The sequence below is a fragment of the Hippocampus guttulatus genome, chromosome 10 (genome assembly GCF_054856545.1).
Source record: "Hippocampus guttulatus isolate MCC_2025c chromosome 10, RoL_Hgut_1.0, whole genome shotgun sequence".
NCBI lineage: Eukaryota > Metazoa > Chordata > Actinopteri > Syngnathiformes > Syngnathidae > Hippocampus > Hippocampus guttulatus.
In genome coordinates this window covers 14,091,999-14,112,740 of record NC_141270.1, presented here as the reverse complement: position 1 = coordinate 14,112,740, position 20,742 = coordinate 14,091,999, and the positions used below count along the sequence as shown (strand labels likewise).

The 20,742-nt window shown below is 41.3% G+C and overlaps 1 long non-coding RNA gene across 2 annotated transcripts in view; it reads left to right on the top strand.

Annotated features, from left to right (window-relative positions):
• The first annotated feature begins 684 nt into the window (after positions 1–684).
• LOC147199360 (uncharacterized) overlaps positions 685–20,742 on the top strand; it is a 46,978-nt gene continuing 26,920 nt past the window's right edge. The window contains exons 1-5 of one of the 2 annotated variants that reach the window (XR_015102108.1): positions 685–802; positions 4,585–4,671; positions 6,544–6,636; positions 8,492–8,694; positions 8,903–8,975. This is a non-coding gene — a long non-coding RNA (uncharacterized LOC147199360). Of the gene's footprint in view, positions 803–4,584; positions 4,672–6,543; positions 6,637–8,491; positions 8,695–8,852; positions 8,976–20,742 lie in introns of both variants that reach the window. The other variant, XR_015102107.1, reaches the window with a different exon arrangement.

The window sequence follows — 20,742 nt, the reverse complement described above, 5'->3', positions numbered from 1 at the left end:
GAAACCCGAGCAGCCCTGAAGCATCACCGCTTTTCATCGCGGCTTCATTTGCTCTCCATTTACCGGGACGATGACGCATGAAGATGGCTTCAATATTCACTGAGACAAGGGTGGATTCTTTGCGTTCAGCCTCGGAGCTAGTCCAAACGTTCCGTGTACACAGACGCACCGATTTATGCAGGGTGAATAGAAATCAACTTCGAGGCCAGATTAAAATGAATCGTGACAAGAGCGCTTCACATGAGCGGCTTTCGACTGCGTTGTTGCACACATCTGAGTCCTGACAAGTCAACAAGACTGAATTGGGTTTAACTTTTAACACCTGGAAAACAAATGACACTCACGCGTTTGTTTTCTTGGCCCATTAGGTAGTTCAGCGGCCATTAAGTAGTTACATCAAATGGTAAAATGGAAACCAGGCTGCATCTGAATAATTTCAGTCAGTGAGAAGATCTGCAACAAGAAAGTCAAGAAATGCTCACTTGAGCTTCACAATGTTGATTGTATTTTACCATCGTGTAAATACAAGCATGCAGTAAGTTTATCCATTTCTTTCAGGACACAAATAAAATCCTGCAGACTTCCATAAAACCTAGTAAGTACTCCGACCATCTTATTGATGGTATTTCATGTCAAAACACAAAGATGTGGCTGTGAGCAGGTTTCAGCTGTGTTTGTCCCAAGCTCCTGGCACTTTCCGAATGGTGAGAAATGACTTATTGGAGCAGCCTGCCCCAAGAACCGATTGATTGCGAGCCACATTAATGGAGGAAATGTGGCTTCACCAAGACTAACAACAGCAGTAAGTATGGAAGAGTATGTTTTTTTCAAATGTAGTGTGAACATGCTTGGGATGAATTGGGAGAGAGTTCCAAGGAAGTCATCAGATTTTGTTTTCTTGTGCATTCACAGTAGATTACTGCTCAACACGGAGCCCAAATTAGACTAAACATCGAGCTACTATTAACATCCTAGACTTGGTAGAATGTAAACACATTTGTGAATTGTGCGTTTTGGCACAGAAGAGTCTGGTTGCTGTTAAAACAGGCCGAAAGTTCATATTGATGCGGTGCCCTAAAACGACAAAACACATGGTACAAAGCAGTCATTTGTCTCTGCATCACCTTCACACATACTGAATTGTCCTGAAATTTGATCTCCGAGATGTTTTTTTTTTTTTTTTTTTTGCAGGAAGATGATTTAGGGATATTTTTGTCATCTGATGTCCACATGTATTCAACCTTTTTTGTTTTTCTTCTACTTCTAAGGGGCCACAAATGTGGAAATGAGGACTGTATTAATAATTCTGAGTCGAAACGGGCAAACACACCGTCCCACATGATGGAGTGCACTGCGTCAGTGACTGCAGTGCACTCCAATCATGAGCAGCAAGGACCCTTACATGGGATGAGGCACAAAGCTATTCGAGGAGAAGTGAAGGAAGCTGTAGGGTAGCAATGCTAATGCCAATGCATATGACATGTTTAGATTACACAGACATGATCATTTATTACTCATTTGTTGTTTGTGAATGCACATATTTTTCAAATCATCATGTCTGAGTTTGTACAATGTGGTAAATCTATTCATGACGCTAATGTTGTTTTTATGTTGGGCTTTTTTTTTTTTTGATCCCTGTAAGACCAGTGTGAGATTCTAATCAGTTTGGTCTGCATTATCGGCAGTAAATCAGCCGTATTTGTTTCTAGCAGAGGCGATTACTCTAAGACTGCAAGGGAAGCTCCCCTAAACTGTCAAAAAGTAAGTGATCAAATATATGTGTGTACGTATGTACAATTGTGTGGACATATCATTGACTAAATATGCACTACAACGCATTCAACTGGGAGTCTATGGACAGTGGGCGTTTATAGGCTGGCCAGGAAGCTCAGCTTTTCTGCATATGATGATTGGGTGATCTGTCTGAGGCTGAATCTCTTTTTGATTGACAGCGAAATGAGCCAATCACCGATCTTATGGCGAAGGCATTCTTTTCATTTTTGTGAAAAGGAATGCAGAGTAGAATTCACGTATAAATAAACGGACTAATTTTTATGATGTGAGAGTTGGACTCCGTGGGTGGCTTTTGTCACCAATTCTGATTATACCGTAACTTCTATGGACAGAATTTCTGCATCAAGAGGAACCAGATGAGGTGTCTATGTAGTCCACAGTGTAATGCAGGTATTGCTATTTGTATGTCAACAGTCACTGTGTGTTACTTCTTCCCACGACCGAATGGCCAGAAAAAGGAAAATTAAAGACAGACACTGCAGAATCAAACCATTTTATGCAAACCAACCTGACATTCCAAATCCTGTGGCAGCCGCTCGGTATAATCGCTCTGTGTGGTCAAATGATAATTACGATAACTGTTCTATGAACTGTAGCCGGGTGGGAGTGGAAATGTGGATATCTGCACCAGGGGGAACCACTGTGATATGTGTGCTGGCATGCCAAAACCACAGAGCTTACACAGCCCTAAGGATGACGAGAGTGGGACAACTGAAGAAGGCTCACATGAAACAAAGAACGTAGCCCGTAAAGACTTTCAGATGGACCGTGCCCTGCGTGTTTGATTTTTAGTGGTTGCAGCGTGGCTTGGCTGCCCCTCAATGCAATCTACGAGCAATTTTCCTGAGCATAGAAAAAGATCTATTGTGAAAAATTTCAGAGGATACCATCAAAAGTGAAACTCAACTGTTTCTATTTTTCACTACTTTCATGTTTCACTGATAGATCAGCTGCAGGATGATTGTGGCTCTAAAATGAAAATTGTGTGAAAGTGTGAAATTTGCGGGCATCACCAATTGTGGCCAGGACTCCATCAAAGACGAATTTTGAAGTGTATCCACCTGCATTTTGATTGCATTCAATCGAAACATGCTGTAAAAGCAACTAAAAACTTTTTGAAAGCATAGAAATTGATTTTTTTTTTTTTGTTAGTGGCCTGATTTCTAAAGCAAAGTCTGTTTCAATGGACTCCACATTGCAGGCAGCCATTGACTGCAAAAGGACTTTACGTCGTAAAAATGATGCTTTTATTTAATAGTACAATAATGCCAACTCTCTAAAAATTATTGAGCCGCTGAAAAAGAAAATAATTTGCCTAAAATGGCTCTCAAAAGGCTATTATTTGTGTGTGTGTGTAAAGCCTTTGATATTAATGCTCAGCACAGTTTAGACTTAAATCAACGCTTCAATCTTTTATTTCAAATCCATTATGGTGGTGTATAAAGGGGAAAAAAAATCATCAAATCTCAGTCACTGTCCCAATATTTCTGAACCAGTTTTTTGATAGCTTTGTCTACATGTTGGTTTGAAGTGCTGAATTGGACCAATGTTATTGACGTTTATTTAAATTGGTTCTGTAGTTACTAAGGGTAATAGCGTGTAAGCCAGCGTTATACCCACTCATCTGGAAGCATATGCAGTTGACATAATAACGGGTGCAATATTTGACATATATGAGAATGTGTTGAATACTCATAGGTTAAACTACAAAAGCATCTGACATTTATCGCTCTTTTAAATTTATTTCCCTCCGCACAACAGCCTGGCTATCCTTCGTTTCAGCTGTTGGTCTATTTCACACATTCTCACGTGCGCACAAGCTCAGCATGCTGACATGAGGCTGACGTCACGTCACACGCTGCTTGTGAGTGGAGCTTTCAGATGGTGTGCGTTTATATGCACATGCGTGCATGTATGATGGTATCCGAATATTGCCAGGCGCCCATCAAGATTCACTGTGCTTTCTTCGTGTTGTGACGTACTCCAATGAGTTCATCCAAAGGACATAGCAGTAGCAAAATGTGCATGCGTGTATGTGTGCGTGTGTGTGCGTGCGTGCGTGTGTGTGTGTTTAGTTTTGGGTTCGCGCTTCTCTTAGGACCATGAAAGCATACCTGTCAACTCATACGGTTTAGCCATAGTTCATCCGGATTTTGTGGTGAATCTTACGTATATGGCCGTATCGCACAAATCATACGGATTCTGAAAATTTCCGTCCACCCCCCTAACATGTAGTTCCGTTTGCTTTTGCCCAGAATGGTGCTAGTCTACTCGAATGCTTTCATTTCCGGTAACTTTCCAGTAAATCACGTGGTTCCTAGTTGGTTCCTAGTTGAAACCTGAGTGCTGAATGGCTATTTTTTTCTGTGTTTTCAATATTTGGAGTTGGTGAAAAAAGTAACGCAGGAATACAACTCTGAACACAGTAATGCCACTAAGTAAAATGATGATTAGACATTAACCAGACATTGTATTATGGAGATCTACAATAAATATCATTGAAAATTTTGTGGGGTTTTTTTCTGCCGTTATTTTGACATATAAAATGCTTTGGTATGTTATAAGGATTTTTTGCTCTTTATAAGGATTTTTTTGGTAGTTTATACAGGTTGGCGCTCCGAAAAGTTGACAGGTATGTGAAAGACACCCCAAAGCTGTGAATGAAGTTCAATTTAAAGGGCAGATTTTATGGGATTGTGGCTTTTTAACCCTTTGAGGGACAGTGGCTACGACAGTGAACATTTTATCAGATTACATTCATTCATTTTCCTATCTGTTTATCCTCACAAGGGTAGCAGGGGGTGCTGGAGCCTATCCCAGCTGTCTTCGGGGAGGAGGCGGGGGACACCCTGAACCGGTTGCCAGCCAATCCATCAGGTTTGTCATTGTTTGTGCATGAAAGGGTTAATTGCTAATATGTAACTATTGAGATCTCTGGAGTGCTGGTCTAGCCATCAAGTGTGAAATTAAAACAACCAAGTGAATCTATTTTTACCTGCCTACTTTGGAAAAAATGTGTCCGTGAGCGAGCTGTGAGATGTAAACATCCCATTGAGTTTCTCTACTCATGACTTGGCAGCTAACCTGATGTTTATCCATGTACATTTTAAGAAAATTACTTCAGCACTATTTTTGGTTTTCCGAAATTCTTGCTCGCTGTTCGTTCAAATGGCATTAGCTTGAAATGGTGAACAAAAATATGAAATATAATGTGAAGGAATGAAATCTCTGCTCTTCAAGTGGTACTTCGCGAAACGAATATGTCTGAGGTGGTCCTGTAAAAGGTTGGAGAGCCCCTGAGCTAGAATGCAACTCAAGTGGATTTCCTTCAAGTTGTAGCATTCAGCATTTGGCCTCCAAAGTTGCTCAAAAGTTTAGAGTTCAAACCATCACTCTGAATGTTGACAAAAAGAACTCAGCTCAGTACTCATTCCTGAAGCATGTGTTTGGTTTTATATTACCGGTATGTTATTTTTATTAGGTTGTTTAAGTGAATATAAAATAAATATTAATGTGTCATTTTACAGTGCTGTTACAACAAGTAATACAGTAATGATTGAAAAAAAATGTATAGATGAAAAGACATAACTGCATGTGCTGACTGAATGGCACTCACATGTTCGTTTTTACATTTTATTAACAAATCAGAAAAACAAGAATCAGATAGTGTTCATGTTTAGATGGTCCACTGTAGATGTTGACACTGTTGCGGCGCGGGATGAGCACTGACTTCAGAAGCAGTTTCATACCAATAGCAACAGGCCTGATGCACATACTTGATTGCGGGCATCCCAGTCCAATGAAGACGAGACATTGAATCCTTTTCGCTTCACCCTGACGCACAGCTGACAAACCATGCATGAAATCCTCCATTTCACTTAATGGATTTGATGAGATTTGCAGGTCGTAACAGCCACTGCCCCACCTTATTTATTCCTCTATGCAAACACATCTATACATGTGAAATTTATGTCCTGTGATGTTTGCTCACAACTTAAATTCGCGCTTGGGTCATCCAGTTCCAGGAACTACAGCAGCCGTGCAGCGACAACTCAGTCACGACAGGAGAGTGAACTTCTAATTGGCCTCAACGGCTGCTATGTGAGCCAATGAGAGCTCAGTGCCGGATTGCTCTCCAGATCGTCAGCGATAGCGTCGGACCGTATGACCGTGTCATGATTGCACTGTTGTCCAAACAGAGAACAGGTGTGCAAGCTCTTTGGAGCTCAGGTGGCCTTCCTGGAAACCCAACGCAAGCTGCAGCTCGGCAGACTTCACACCCACCCTGAGCAAACACACTCAACTTACGGATTGTTCTGCACTTGCATGCTTTTAGACTTCAAGACGAAAAACATCTTTGGGTGTACAGTCAATATATAACTAACCTTCACCAACATTTTGAGAAGAGGCGGCGCTCAGCTCAAGGAAGAGTCTATGATATGATGCATTTGGCTCCACTCGAGCTTAACCCTGGAGAACCCAAGAACCCTTTTCTTCTTTGGAAAATGATGAATTATACATTAAATGGCTGCTATATGTTCACTGAACACCAAAATATATGTTTTTTCAAATATTCAATGCTTTAATCCTAATTTAGGATTCGGGAAAATTTTGACCCTTTGGGATTTAAGGGTAGAATTTGAGTAGCTGAATTTATAGGTTCTCCAGGGTTAAATATGAGCACATGCACGGCATGCTTTGTGCAGTAGTTATGCCGAATAATCAATGTGCTCCATTCTATCCTTGCAGACTTGCACAACAGAAGGTATTAGGGGCGCCCTGGAAAAAGGCCATCGCCCAATGTAAGGACTATGCCACAGCTGTCCAAAATGAACCACGGTGGTAATTATCATAATATATAAATATTTTTTTTCGTTTCCCTAGCGGTTAATGGACAAGCTGTCAAAGCGTCATTTTGTTTCTTTTCTTCCAAGGCAGCGGTCGTTGAGGCGGGATAATGGCAGGGGTCGGTGTCAGTGAAAATATTTAGTGAGAAATTATGGCTAATGGCAAGGAAGCCTCAGGCAGTTTGGATGCGCGTGGGTACTTCTGGCACATCAACCGGAATCTGTGTGAACGAAAATGCTTTTACATCCCATGACATTTGGAGACTGAAATGAGCGATGAATCTGTCGGTGTATCCCCTTTATGGGTTTGGTTAGCCTGCATCCTCTTTTGCTTTTGGTTTTTAGGGAAAACCAAAGTCAACGTGGAGGAAGGCCAAAATCCGTGTGGTTTGGAAGCAAGGCATCTTGGTTACAGTGCGGGTGCTGGAACAATCCTCTTGAATAGGATTTGAGAACATTTCCACATCAATCCCTGCCATTAACTAACCAAATCTAATCGTGCAGGGGAAGTACTGGGTTTCATTTTGTATGGGGGGATCTTATATAATGTAAAAATTTGGGATTTTCCCACATTTCTTGAGAACTGTGTGATGATTCCCGTTAGAGTTGGAAGGGTGATGATCGAAACATAGAATCTTTGGATGCGGAGCGACAAACATGGAAGTTGTAAATGATAGTGCCAATGCCAGTTTCTGGATTCTACTTGAGCATAAAAGCACAAAAAAAACCAGGAATGAAGTTACAAAACATGGACAAGCTGGAATGATTATTGGAATGGTATTCCTGCTTTCCGTGAAATAATGTCTCTCGCATTCAAGAGAACATCTGCAATCATCTTGAGATCAATCCAGTCTTTTGGTCTGCGGATCATCAGGGACCCAGACACCCTTCCATCTTTTTGGCTGCCAAGCCAGTCAAGCTTTAGCCAGTCGAGCCCTGCGTGTCTGCATGGTCTTAGGCTTGCCTTTATTTAAACGTTTTCCAGCCAAAGCCAACACCCCTCCAGGGTATGAGGACTTTTACCTCCGCCCTCAACTCTTCTTTTTCTCCGGGAGGCTCCTTTTACAGAAAGTATCCAAGACCCCCAGGCACCAGAATCCTCTGTTCTTTACCATGCTCTTTACCTCCTCACCTTTTGGTATTTTTCTTTTGCCTTTATGTGAGGCTTGTTTGCAGCGTCAGAGCACATTGTGAAGCACAGCCACAGCTGGGGCCCCCACGACAAGGGCTGCCATGTGGCCTGTTAGAGCACAAATATTGCGCCACTGAGTAAACGGACTCTGGGGCCCACGTCTGAGCACCTTTGTTATTGTCACTCGCAAAAGTCAGGTCATTGCAGGCACAGAATGCTGCTTACAGGGTGACATTATCAGCCTTTTCTTTGAACTGATCATCTTAACTTACCGGTTGTTTTTTTTTCTTTCTTTCTTTCTTTTTTGCTGTTTCCATGACTTTCATCAAACATTTTTACGGTTTTGAAAGTCTGCTTTGGTTTCCATTTTTATGCCCGTTTTTTGGCTAACATTAAAACACATCAATCATTTAAGTTGACTATTTGCCTGTCTTATTAATGTTTAAGGAACTATCTTTCTCATCAAAACTAAGGTCATTTCCTCCAGCACGGATAGGTTAATCTGTAAATGTCCGGAATTTATCCTGGATTTTCTATTTAAACCGGCTGGCAAATGATAGCAAACATTAATCTCACTTGGGATGATTTTTATTTACATCTCATATTTCCTGATTGTTATTTTTTGGCAGCTCCATTTCAAGTAACGGATGATCTGCAAATCTGTAACAACTTTATGTGTTTACTTCTTTTTCTCTGTCTCTGTCATCCTCTCTCCCAGTTCCTGGAGCTGCAGGAGGAAGGAGACGACTCAGAGAGTTATAGCGGGAAAGAGGCTTAAGTGGTTGTCTAAACAGTGTCGCCGACTTTCCCAGACCTCGGACAAATATCGACCCCTCTTTCTGTGTATTCTGTCTGGGGTGACACACCGGAGGCTGTGCTTCCTGTTCTGGATCAACACTCTTCCATCCTGGTGTCCCACAGGTAGTGTGGCGATTTCAAATGTGTAAATGAAGGTGTCATTTGCAAGATAAGAATTGATTCCTTCAGGATGTTATCATTTTACACCCATTTCATCCACATCCACATCAGTAAGACCGCTGGATGGCTTTTTTTTCCCTTCCAAATTATGATTTTTCCAGAGTTGTCCTTCAAGGATGCATGACCAGCAACTCTCTTCCATTCTATCCAGACACAAGATTCTCATTTTTGTCAGTTACACTCGGTGCAACGGCTGAAAAGTAACCAGTCCAGAAAGATGCAATGTAAGCTATTTTTATTTATTTATTTATTCATTTATTTTGTTAGGGTTTTTTTTGGGGGGGGGGGGGGGGGGCTCCATGAAATATCTTTCTGCAAAGACTTGCATGATGACATACATGCCCATGCTATGACAGCCATTCATGAGTATTCATCCATCCATCCATCTCTCAATTTTCTGTTCTGGATCAATGTGCCAGTGTACACTATACATATGTTTTCAAATACAGTAAATTAATATAAGGCTTCGGATAGATAGCGCTTTAGACAACACTTTGGACTTCGGATGAAACTCCAAGCTCTGTGGGCCACCAACCAATTAATTAGCTTCATTTAAAGAAATAATAATAATCTTCCTCATGCTGGCCATGTTGCAGGTGCCCTAACTTAATAGATTAACAAGTAAAATTCCCAACATTGCGAAAATGACCTATTTAATATACAGTAAAATGCATTAATGAACTCATAAAAAATGGTAATTCAACAAGTTGATGTTGATTTCAGCATCCTAACATTCCCTGACTTGTGATACTGTCAAATGTCAGAAAGGGGAAAAGGGCTCCTTACAAATTGGATTGAACAGCATGGAAATCTAGAAAAAAGGATTTCCATATAATGTAGAGACGGAATATAACAAGCAACATTGTGTGTAGTGAAGATTTTGTTCCCATCCACTATGATATATCACTCGAATATGTTCAGAAATAAAATTTCTTGACATAAAAAAAGGAGTATCGGGCAACAATTTTGACATTTGTCTTCTAACACTATATTTTGATCCTCATATTCTCCTCTACCCCAAAAGAGAAAAAAATGCATCAATCAATTTTCTTTGAGGAGATGATCCTAGCAGCTGTGGGTACTGTTTTAAAGTACCAAAAATAAAGATGCATGCTTCGAACAGATGCTGCCACAGTTTTATCTGCTGTTTTATCGAATATTTCCTTGTTCTGAAAAGAAGAGAACAACTTGATTAACATTATGGACTTGTCTTCGTCCGATTTTCAGTCCCTGTATCACAGTAGTTGACTTTGATTATGTGCGTATTATGACCTGTTTTGCTGTATTACCTTGCTGGTTGGCAGCACGGAGGTCGACTGGTTAGCATGTCTGCCGCACAGTGCAGAGGTGCAGGGTTCGATTCCAGGCTCCGGTCTTCCTGTGTGGAGTTTGCATCTTCTCCCCATACCTTCGTGGGTTTTCTCCGGGTACTCTGGTTTCCTCCCACATTCCAAAAACAGGCGTGACAGGTTGATTGAACACTCTCAATTGCCCCGAGATGTGACTGTGAGCGCGAATGGTTGTTAGTTCAGGGTATATCCCGCCTACTGCCCGAAGACGGCTGGGATAGGTTCCAGCACGCCGGCGACCCTCGTGAGGATAAGCAGCTCGGATGATGGATAGATGGATTTTGCTGGTCTGTGTGGGACAGAATGTTTGTCAAGTACTCATTCCCATTTCCATTGCTCATTCCCAGCTGGTTTCGGAACAAAAGCAAATGATGGGTAGCTTAATCAGTCCCAAAAGTAGAATTTCACTTTTTGGAGTGCTGATGTTATACGACGTGTATGAATGCATGATATGTAGGTGTGGCCTGTGTACAGTAATTTGTTTCCATCACACTTCAAAAGAGCAAATAACTCGAGAAACAGCATATACCAACATTCTTTAATTTGAAGTGCACTAGTATGCTCATTGAATGCTTCTTGGCAGACCAATTCAATTTCTAGACACAGTTTGACCCTCAAACTTGTTACAAGTACCGAACCACTAGAAACCACAAGCAGTGAGAAACGAATCTCTGACGTTTCAATCGTAAAAATACAGCTTCCAACAATGTAAGAGCGATAAACACGGTTTATAGATATACAATATGTCTCAACATGCAGAAATCTTGAAATTATCCAATTGAGTTGAGCAACCTCAGTTTGGGCATGCAAAAATGACTTCCGATTTGAACAGATTCAGATCTCCTGGATCACAGATAGACAAGTGTTTCGTAATGGGAAGCCTTCCACTATACCGTGCATCCCCTGGTGGCCTCAGAGCACAGTTTACTGTGTCAATGTGATGCAGATTGAGTCAACTAGCTACACATGTTGTTGCCTCTTGCTTGGAGATGAGCCAGTGGTCTTTGTAGCCCTCACAGACAAAACAATGATAAAAAGGGGTAGCTGCGTGGCTAATTGAAAAGGCACTTGTCTTGAGCATCCCTCTGTCCTTCCGTGGCTTTTGATCTTCTGAACACTCATTACTGCTGACGCATGAACATGTTGACTGAAACACGACACAAGGGCAAAAACACGTGGTTTCTTTGCAGAAACTTTTCAAATTTGTTGACCAAATGGGAAGTCTAGAACTCAGACTGCACACTCAGAGTGAGTGTGTTGATGCTTCTGACTGTGCACATGGAGGTCTCATTCTGGGAAAATGTCACAAAATGTATTTTTATTATTTATTATTATTTGTTGCACTTCTTCATGAGGGATTTTATTTATTGTCAAAGTGAGAAATTATGGCTGCAGCGTAAATTCCAGACACTTGAGCCATTTGGACAACAGACTGCATGCAGCGTCCCTACACTCAAATGCCTCTTGGCTCAAAAGCAAGCACATTCCATATCAAGTCTCCGTCACCTTTCGTTTTTAATTTTGTGTGAGGCACATCCGTAAAAGGCAGCCAGCAAACTGCAGTGACAATAAAATGACACTAAGTATGATGGCGCCTGGCCATTGCAGGCTCTGTCACTGAAGATAAACATTGGATTGAATTCTAAGATCAATGTGGAGCCAGTGCAAGGACAACAGTGTGTGTGTGTGTGTGTGTGTGTGTGTGTGTGTGTGTGTGTGTGTGTGTGTGTGTGTGCGCGCGCGCGCCCATGTTTTGAGGGTATGCTCCACCCAGCATGTGTTCTTCTCTTCACAGTGTGTTTTAAAGACATGCCTTTCTGCAACTGTATGTAATTGTTCTCTACAATAACACCACGGCTTGTTTGTCCTGGCACCGAACAAAATGTGCAAGAGGGGCCCGTACTTTTTTTTTTTCCTGGTATCTAGCTGCCTCATGGACTGCCAAAATCATTAAGGGCAGAGGGAGTGTATGGAAATATGTGTGAGGCATTGCTACATTGAAGCCCTCTCCGACTCTCATCAATTCTTTGAGTCAAGCAGTGGTCAGCACATACTGCACACTGACCGGCTGCCTTTTCCACCCCAGGATGTGGTGGCGTCCCAGCACAAGCTCACTTAAGTGTTGTTATGGGGTTAACAGGCGCCTTGAGCAAGCATACAGGAGCTTAAACCTTTGAGTGACAGCTCTTTAAGAAGGTCCCCAAGGTGCTGCAGGTGTGAGAAAGAGAATCAAGTCCAGCAAACAGCACCATATAAGGAGTTTCTAGAGCTGAGTTAAGATCTCTGATATGACCTATGATTCATGATCTTGACATCATGGGAGAGAAGTTGCATGGTTCACCAGCCTAGTCGGGCAGCTCAACCCACACTTTGGCAATGCCACTTTATCACCAGATAAAATTGTCTTACATTTAAGCTAATATTGTTCAAAGGGTGGGTGATATTACATATTTCATTTATTGGTTTGAAATTCCAAAACCAACAATAACTTCATCTTATCACAATACTGGCTTAGTAATTCTCATAAGTTTTGCTGGCAATAACAAGCATATTGAATAACCTTCGGCTTAAAGGATTCTCGGGGTAAGCGTGTGTGTGTGTGAATGCACACGTGCATGTGTCTGCAAATGGGGTATCAGCTGTCAATACCCCACTATCAACATATGGATCTGTCGTCTATCTTCATGTAACAATAACCAACATATATATTATACTGTCAATTCAATTCAGAACCCATTGAATAGCTCAAAAACAAATCATACTTAAGTCACAAAAAAGCATTAAGTTTTCAGAAATTCAGCACCAACACGTCTCTGCTTTTCTTTACTGATTAGCCTACATTTTTGCAACTGCAATGTACATTTGAAGCTTAAACTTTCAATGTAGGTTATCACGACACAAAAAAATTGCAGTCACTCCCTAAATTATGGGATTGTGTCAGTTGCATTGAAGTAGAAGAAAACAAGAGCAATATTAATCGTGTTGTTGTCTTAGAAAGTAAATGCAGTTTGACAAGCTTGTCTGTCTTGTCTTACGGATGAAGCCAGAATGGCATGCTTTAAAATAAGAGCACAACAAAGGCAAACATTGTAAATTTCCCCAGTGTGGGACAAATAAAGGATATCTTATCTTATCTTATATGTTACGAAGAGTGGTTCAAACTGGTTCTATCCAAATTATTTTTGTCATGTGGTTTGTCAAGAAATTACATCGCAGCACAAATGCTCTTTGCATTTACATCGCAGAAAATAACATCCGTGTATCCTTGCAGTTTTGGTGTGTGATAAACAAATCCTGTTGGCAAACAGCACAAATGTGATCTTTTTAAATTTTAGTTGCAAGTCAGTTGGTGTTAAATGTACACAAAAAAAAAATAACAATATGGACTAAATTCCGCAATGTATACATTAAATTCCAGGCCTGGGCTTGACGAAATCTTCCTGAACTGGACTAAACATCTTTAGGGAAGCGCTAAGCAAAGGCAGCGCGACACATCAACATTACTTCCTGTCAGCCAAAGGAAATGATTGTAGGCAGAAAGGACATGCATCAGCCTGAGCGGCCAGCTGCAGAACTGTCACTCCAAAACGTCCAAACATTCCCCAGGAGGCAAACTATATTCTCGCTGTCACCTCTGCTCACGTCAACCCCAGGGGACCCCATGCCATACACTGCTACTACATCTCCAAGACGGAAAGCAAAGGCTTATTGTTATTTAACAATAGCAATGTTTCTGTAAACGTTACTACTGTACACCAATTTGTAGGTCGACAACTAAAATTTAATTTTTAATGCCAAAATATGATTTTCTTTTTCATGAATGGAAAAAAATAAAATAAAAGGTGTAAATAGCAACACTGTTTTTGGCCTGTCTTAAATGAGGGTTCAAAAATTCTATTTTAAATTCTTCTTTCCTATTCAAAATGAATACATTTTGAGTGTTCACTGAAAATGACTTTGACCGCGGTTTTGAAAGATTTCAAAATCAAAACCATTTGTATAAATGTGAGACCAAATCTTTTAAGGTTGTCTAAAGCAAATTCTCCGTCGAAGTAGAAATGTTACATGCGCCTCTTAGCACTGGCCAGATGTGTGTTGCAAGTTTCAGGAGCATTCATCCAGAAAAATAACTTATTAAAGTTACCTGAAGAATTTACTACATCTGGAGCTGCTTTGTTTCTTTTCCGACGAAAATCATTAGAGTCGCAAAACGTTGACGGGCTGTGAGTGAGTTGACTGAGACTTTCCATGTCTTTCCATTCATGTATCTTTAATTGAATATCTGCATTCACGTTTGTGTTGAATGCAGCAGGGAATGAGGCAGACAAAGGAGTTTGAGGATCCTAAACGTGGCTTGTGGCCGTAATTGGATAATGTTCCACTAATATCACCTCTCGTATGTTTCTCATCACTGTGTGGATTCTCATGATCGACTCGGATAGTTAATCTTTATTTATGGGTTAGCAGAGCTTCATATGGAAAATTGACTGCAGGAAAGGCTTAGCGAGACCTGACAAGCAGATTTAAATGACGTTTCAACTGGATGTTTGCTTCCCACTTTCCTCTCGTTTCAGCATTTTTTATTTTTTTTTGAAAAGCGGTCAGGATTTGCCTGATATAAGGTTTCACAAAGAATAAGGTCAATCGTCAAGTTATTGCTGTCCATGTACAATGCAGTGCTACCTTTGAATTGAACTTATATCTGAGAATTAGTGACTGACAGCACAATGGTGTGTTGATTCTCAGTACCATGAGTATTCTGTAATTAGTGAACCCAGCCAAATCCCCAGTTATATAATTACAGGAATATAAATGCATACACATTTAAAAATGGGGGTCAGTATCTTGCTCAAGGACACTTCAACATGGTCACAATAGCCGGGATCGAGCCATAAACTTCAGGGTGGGGAAACGACCACTCTAGTTCCCTCCTTTTCATTTTCATTTAGTTTAAATTGCAAGATTACTGATGTCAAGTATATACAGGTATATATATATATATATATATATCTATATATATATATATATATATATATATATATATATATTACAATACAAGTACAGTATCTTAAAACTCACTTTGTGACCCCTCTTTTTTTTTTTTTTTTCGTTTTCATGTTCTAAAATGTGCTGTTGTTTTGTAATTGAACAGCCAAAAGGACGACTTTTTCTTCCATTGTGTCTGTTAATAGGATTAGATGTCTGGATTAGATGTCGTAGATGCGCCTCTTGCCAATGAAAATCACTGTTGTGTTTAGGAACGTGAGCGCAACTATTATTACAGGGGTGTTTTAAACAGTACAAAATGAGGGTAATGAAGCGGACACGTACATTCCACAGTTCCTGTGGTTCCCTCCATCCGTAAATTGTAAAACAATGAAACATTGTTGCTGCAGACAAGAAATCACGATACAATAAGCTTCTGTCCTTCTTTCCCTTTCCATACTTTCACTTTTTTTTTATATATATACCGTGTATATATATTTGTCACATTGTTTATGTGAGCTCCCAATGGGGAACTTTGAGTCGCGCGTGTGCATGTGTGTGTGTGTTTGTGTGTGTCTGTGCGCTAAGAGAAAGTGACGAACACATGGGGTGCATAGAGAGTCTTTTGTGCACATCCCTGGATCCTAACACATCCACACTTTGGACGACACTCTCGCTTTCTGCCGCTCTGTCCACTGGCATATTGCGTGCGCGCGCGCACACACACACACACACACACACACACAGCGAGGGCACACACTCATTACACTTATTTACACACATCACTCTGCTGCCTGTTTTTTATAGTGGTTTTTACTGCAGTCATTCTTTCCAGGGAGGGAAGCGTGTCGTGAACTCTGCGGCTCTAAGCCCAGAGCTCTGGCAGTGGCAGCTCGTGATGCAGCCGCAAATTCAAACCAGGCCCCCCATTCCCTCCCCACCATTCCGAGACATCCTGCCGCTGTGTCTTTTTGCTTGCATGGGAATAGCACCCAGATGTTCAAATATATTATAGTGCTTTGGTGTACTTGCAAGTCGTGGTATCCATTTTCTGCTTTTTCCTGCTGGTATAGTCATCTCAAAAGATAAAGCAAATGCCCCCAACCAAGCATGCTTTCCTTTATATTTACTACTTGAGTTCTCAGAAATATGTTGTTGCAATGAAAAATGATACGTTTCCTCAGTATTTCATTATCCCCCACCCCCCTTTCAAATTTGTGTGCACATTCAAAATGATCCTATCGAATTTTCATCCTAAGGCTGAAAGTGCATAAGTTCAAAAGAGTGTGAACAACATTTTTCAATATTTATTCATATATTTTCTTTTGCTTTTTCTGTTACTTCCCTTAAAACTCCTTCCGGTGCTGTGACCCATTCCATCAAAATGAGTCTTGTCATATTTTGTCCATGTGATTCAATTTCATGAGAGAATCTACTTTCATGTTCTCAGATTTCACTCGTCTCAATTTTATCATACCGCTTAGCACACCTACTATTGAGCTAATTATAAATGTGTAAGTCTTTATTATTCGGCACCATAATTCTGCAGGATATATCAGGAATGCTGACGACCCAGGAGGGGACAAAAACGATTTATGAAGCCCCCCCCCCCGCCCCTCCCTCCAAAAGCCAATAGGGGTTTCAGCTTACATCTATGGCGCAGTGGAGATTTATGTTTAATAAGCTTCAGGTGTTGGCTGGCTCGGTGAGGGTGTACTGCCTGCAGAGAGTGGAGCAGCTCGCACACACACACACACACACACACACACACACACACACACACACACACACACACACACACACACACACACTCATATACAGTACACACACGTACTTTTAGTCCATTTTGGCTGTCACAGGCTGAACCGACGCTTCAGTTTGCACGGTTGCCTTGCGTCTGGAAAAACAGAGCTACCTTTGTGTCCGTCTCGCTGTCGGTTAAATGCGGCAGTCCGTACCAACCATTAGAACAACACACAGCCCGTCAGGGGGAAGCAGAGACAAATGGAAAAGCTAATATATGTCTAATAAGCAGAGAAGGGGAGGAATGTGCTGGTGAGGTCAAAGGGGAGATTGGCGGCAGCTATGAACAGTGCCCCCTCCTTCTGCCTCATTCTTTGACTTTTTTGTTGTGTCTTTTGGTGGATGACAGCCACTTTAACCACCTGGTGTTGTGAATTGAAGGTCATTGCATTTAGAACATCTCCTCCACTACAAATAAAGCAACTCTTTGGAGGAGGTCCATCTTGAGTTGGTACAGTATATCGCAAAAAATGTCGAAGCCCCTCACATTTTTTTAAGAGAAATCATAAAGAAATGGCACTTTGTTACAAAGAAAAAAAACTTGATTTTACAGCTTGTTGTAAACCTTTTTTCTGTCCCCCCTCAAAAATAACTGAAGACACAGCCAATGATGTCTAACACGCTGGCCTTAAAAGTGAGGAAAATCCCTCAGGGAAAATGCCCAAATTGGGCCCAAAACATCAATAGTTTGTGCGCCCCTCTTATTTTGCAGCCCTGTTTTAACCACCTTGGACATGAAGAGCACCAGAGTCTCACAGCCAGCCACTGGAATCCTCTTCCACTACTCCATAATGACATCATGGAGATGGTGGATGGTAGAGACCTTGGTCCTCCTCCACCTTCCATTTGAAGATGCCCCACACATGCTCAACAGTGTCTGTGTCCGCAGTCATGCTTGGCCAATCTTTTCCGTCAGATTTTTTTAGCAAGGTGGTGGTCGAGTGGTCTTCGATGTGTCTTTGGCTTGTTACAAATCTATATAATGTGAGGGACTCACTTACTTTTTATGAGATGCTGCGTTGACAGCTATACAAAGAAAAAGAAAAATGACAGCTTTCCATATGTAGCCACATGTGTCTGGTCCTGCCTTCTGGCCTTCACAGCCCCCACCCCACCCCAACCCTGCCATGCCTCTTCACTTTTTCCCAAAAGCCCTCATAGGCCCTACCTGTCACATGTCATCATTTATCCTCCCAGCAAACATTCCTCCAGAAAGTGTCTCAACAAGACAAACTACAGATGCAAGTGTGGCATTTCGAAGCCAACGAATGTGATACAGCATTCCAAGCCCTCCAGCCAGAGCATTAAGTGCACAAGCACAATCTAATGAACAGTAACAAAATGCCTTCTGTTACCTTGAAAAAAAAATTAATTTTCCACTTTGATTGACACTGCAGAGATAGAATGTAGTTGTGGTTTATGGTGGTGTCACTCAAACTAAACTAAAAGTTTTTTTTTTTTTGTGTTGACTTTAATTCCATCAGAGGGTAGGAACATTCGAAAGAGCTCGCATTTTGTGTTATAAGCACAATAACAAAGGTGCTGTAAATTAATTTGTTACTGTATTTTTTTAATTTAATAGCAGGATTATGCAGGGGAAAAAAAGCTACAGAACCGATTTCCTTGGAACTTTGTGGAGGTTGTGGCATAAATGTCAAACATTTTGGTACAATTATGGAGAAAAAAAACCCCCAAAGATAGAGGAGCACATTTTCTATATTTCACAATTTGAGTCACGATTGAACCCCCGCCAAGAATGCAAAGACTAGTCCCAACCGCCCATTCCTAATGTCTGACATCATTCTTCATGAAGCAAAAAGTAGCCCGTGTACTGTTGTATTGTCTGTTTACGTTCTAGGTTGTGAATAGTGGCCTGACCGGATGGGAGATTCGGTATTCTGAGAGCTTGTCGGAGCTGGCAGTTGGTAAAAGAAAAATCACTGCAGGTCTTACAAGAATATTGCTGTCGAGGGTGTGTTTTTTGAGGGATGGATGTTATGTGGTGCTCACATTGTTTCCTGGTGTTGTCTATCCATCAGGTGAGGGTGGTTTGAGAAGTGATAATAGCTGGTATTGGTACACAAGGTCAGAGCACAGTGGTAAATAATAGCCTGTTGCTCCGATTGGTTCCGCCTGTGGTGGAGTTATTGTGTGGAGTGCAAAATGGCACAAGTGGCTCTTATTCAGCAGACACACGCTGGAGGGCCCTGCCTTTCTTCTCTGCACAAAGATCCACAATTCCCTGGGCAGTTCTCAGGTGGATCGACTTTCCGGTTCTGCCCCGGTAGCTCACGTAAGGACGGCCCAGCGGATTTAACCTGCTCCAGTCTCACACACAGGGTTACAGTTACATAGTACATTGGTAGTAGGTATGCACAGATGCTTACAAACAAGCACATGCACAAAAGGTGCACTCACAAAAACACCGCCGATGGAAAATCCCATTCTGGGATACATGTGTACACATGCTTGCAATTATGGGACATTTGCAATACGCTTTCAGTGCGTGGATCAGCCCGGTCAGCTGTGTCAAAACAGAACCATACACTGTCACCTGAGCTACTGTTGTCGGAATCCTTTACACTACGCGCCAATGGCAGCTTTTCGCTTGTAGCGCGCTGTCCTTGTGTTCACTGAGCTCAACTCTCAGATTCCTGCTGTTGATTGAGAAACAAGTTTTCCCAAAGGAGCAACTCAACACTATACACTCCACATACGCGCAGGTTATAATGTTGCAACGTTTTGTTTTCTGGTGCCGGAAAATGAGTAGAGAGTATATACCAAACCAAGATACTATACATACACATTATCTTTGAGCATTGTGTTTATGCGTGCCTGAAAACATAAGCACCACGAAGGGTATTTGTGTTTCTTGAAAATGAGAAGTTATGAGATGATTACATTCCTTTGCATTTGGATCGAGCAAATTTGAAACCCATTATACTGCCTGCCTTCCGCAAAGTTTGGCTTTCTAGATTGATGACAATAATCTTTACTATGCAGAAGATGTTTGATGTTTGTATTTTTCATTTCAATTATATATTCATCCATCTATCCATTTTAAATACCACTCATCCTCGCTCGGGTCGCGGGTAGAATAGTTACAGTTGGAGCCCATTTCTATCCTCAAGGTACAATCTACATTAAGTGAGCAGTTTGTTTCTTCTCCAGGGCCAAATTAATTAGTGGTCCAAGCTGGAGAGCTCAAATGTGAATACGTAATAATTACCTTTCAGATCATGAAGACGCTGTCTCCATAACGACATAAAGGCCGGCTACTCCAAAATATTTTGGACGTTTTATCTGAACAAACACAGGTCTGAGTTGATACCTGGTCCAGAAATCTGCTTCGATACTCTGTTTCACTTGGTAACATCGGCCCCCTGCGCCAAGTTCTCAGTCAACTCTGAAATACTCCTGAGAGGTTCCCTGCTGCTCTTTGCCAGGCAAATGTCAATTACATCTGTGAGTGTGCGTCCTCGTGGACCGAGATGTTCACATTTTATTTGTTTATTTATTTTTGCGCCTGCCAAAAGATGGACAGAGATTCTTCCCACAAGATGAAAATTCAAGTTAAAAAAGGAAATGACATTAGCAGGGAAGAGGATGAGATGTGAGGAGGTGACAGGGGCTTGAGAAAATCACCTTCCCATTAAGCATGTCTGTTTTGTTTAGATCATTTTTTTCTAACCAAGACATCAGTAAAGGGCATCTCTCAGCACAACGTCATCTGTCAAGTTGTCAATTACTGTAGATACGCCTGACGATCATACAAAGTTTGTATTACTTTTGCTGCACAATGACATCGAAGAATGACAGTTCCTGTTCCTGTGAAAAGAACCACACAGACTTA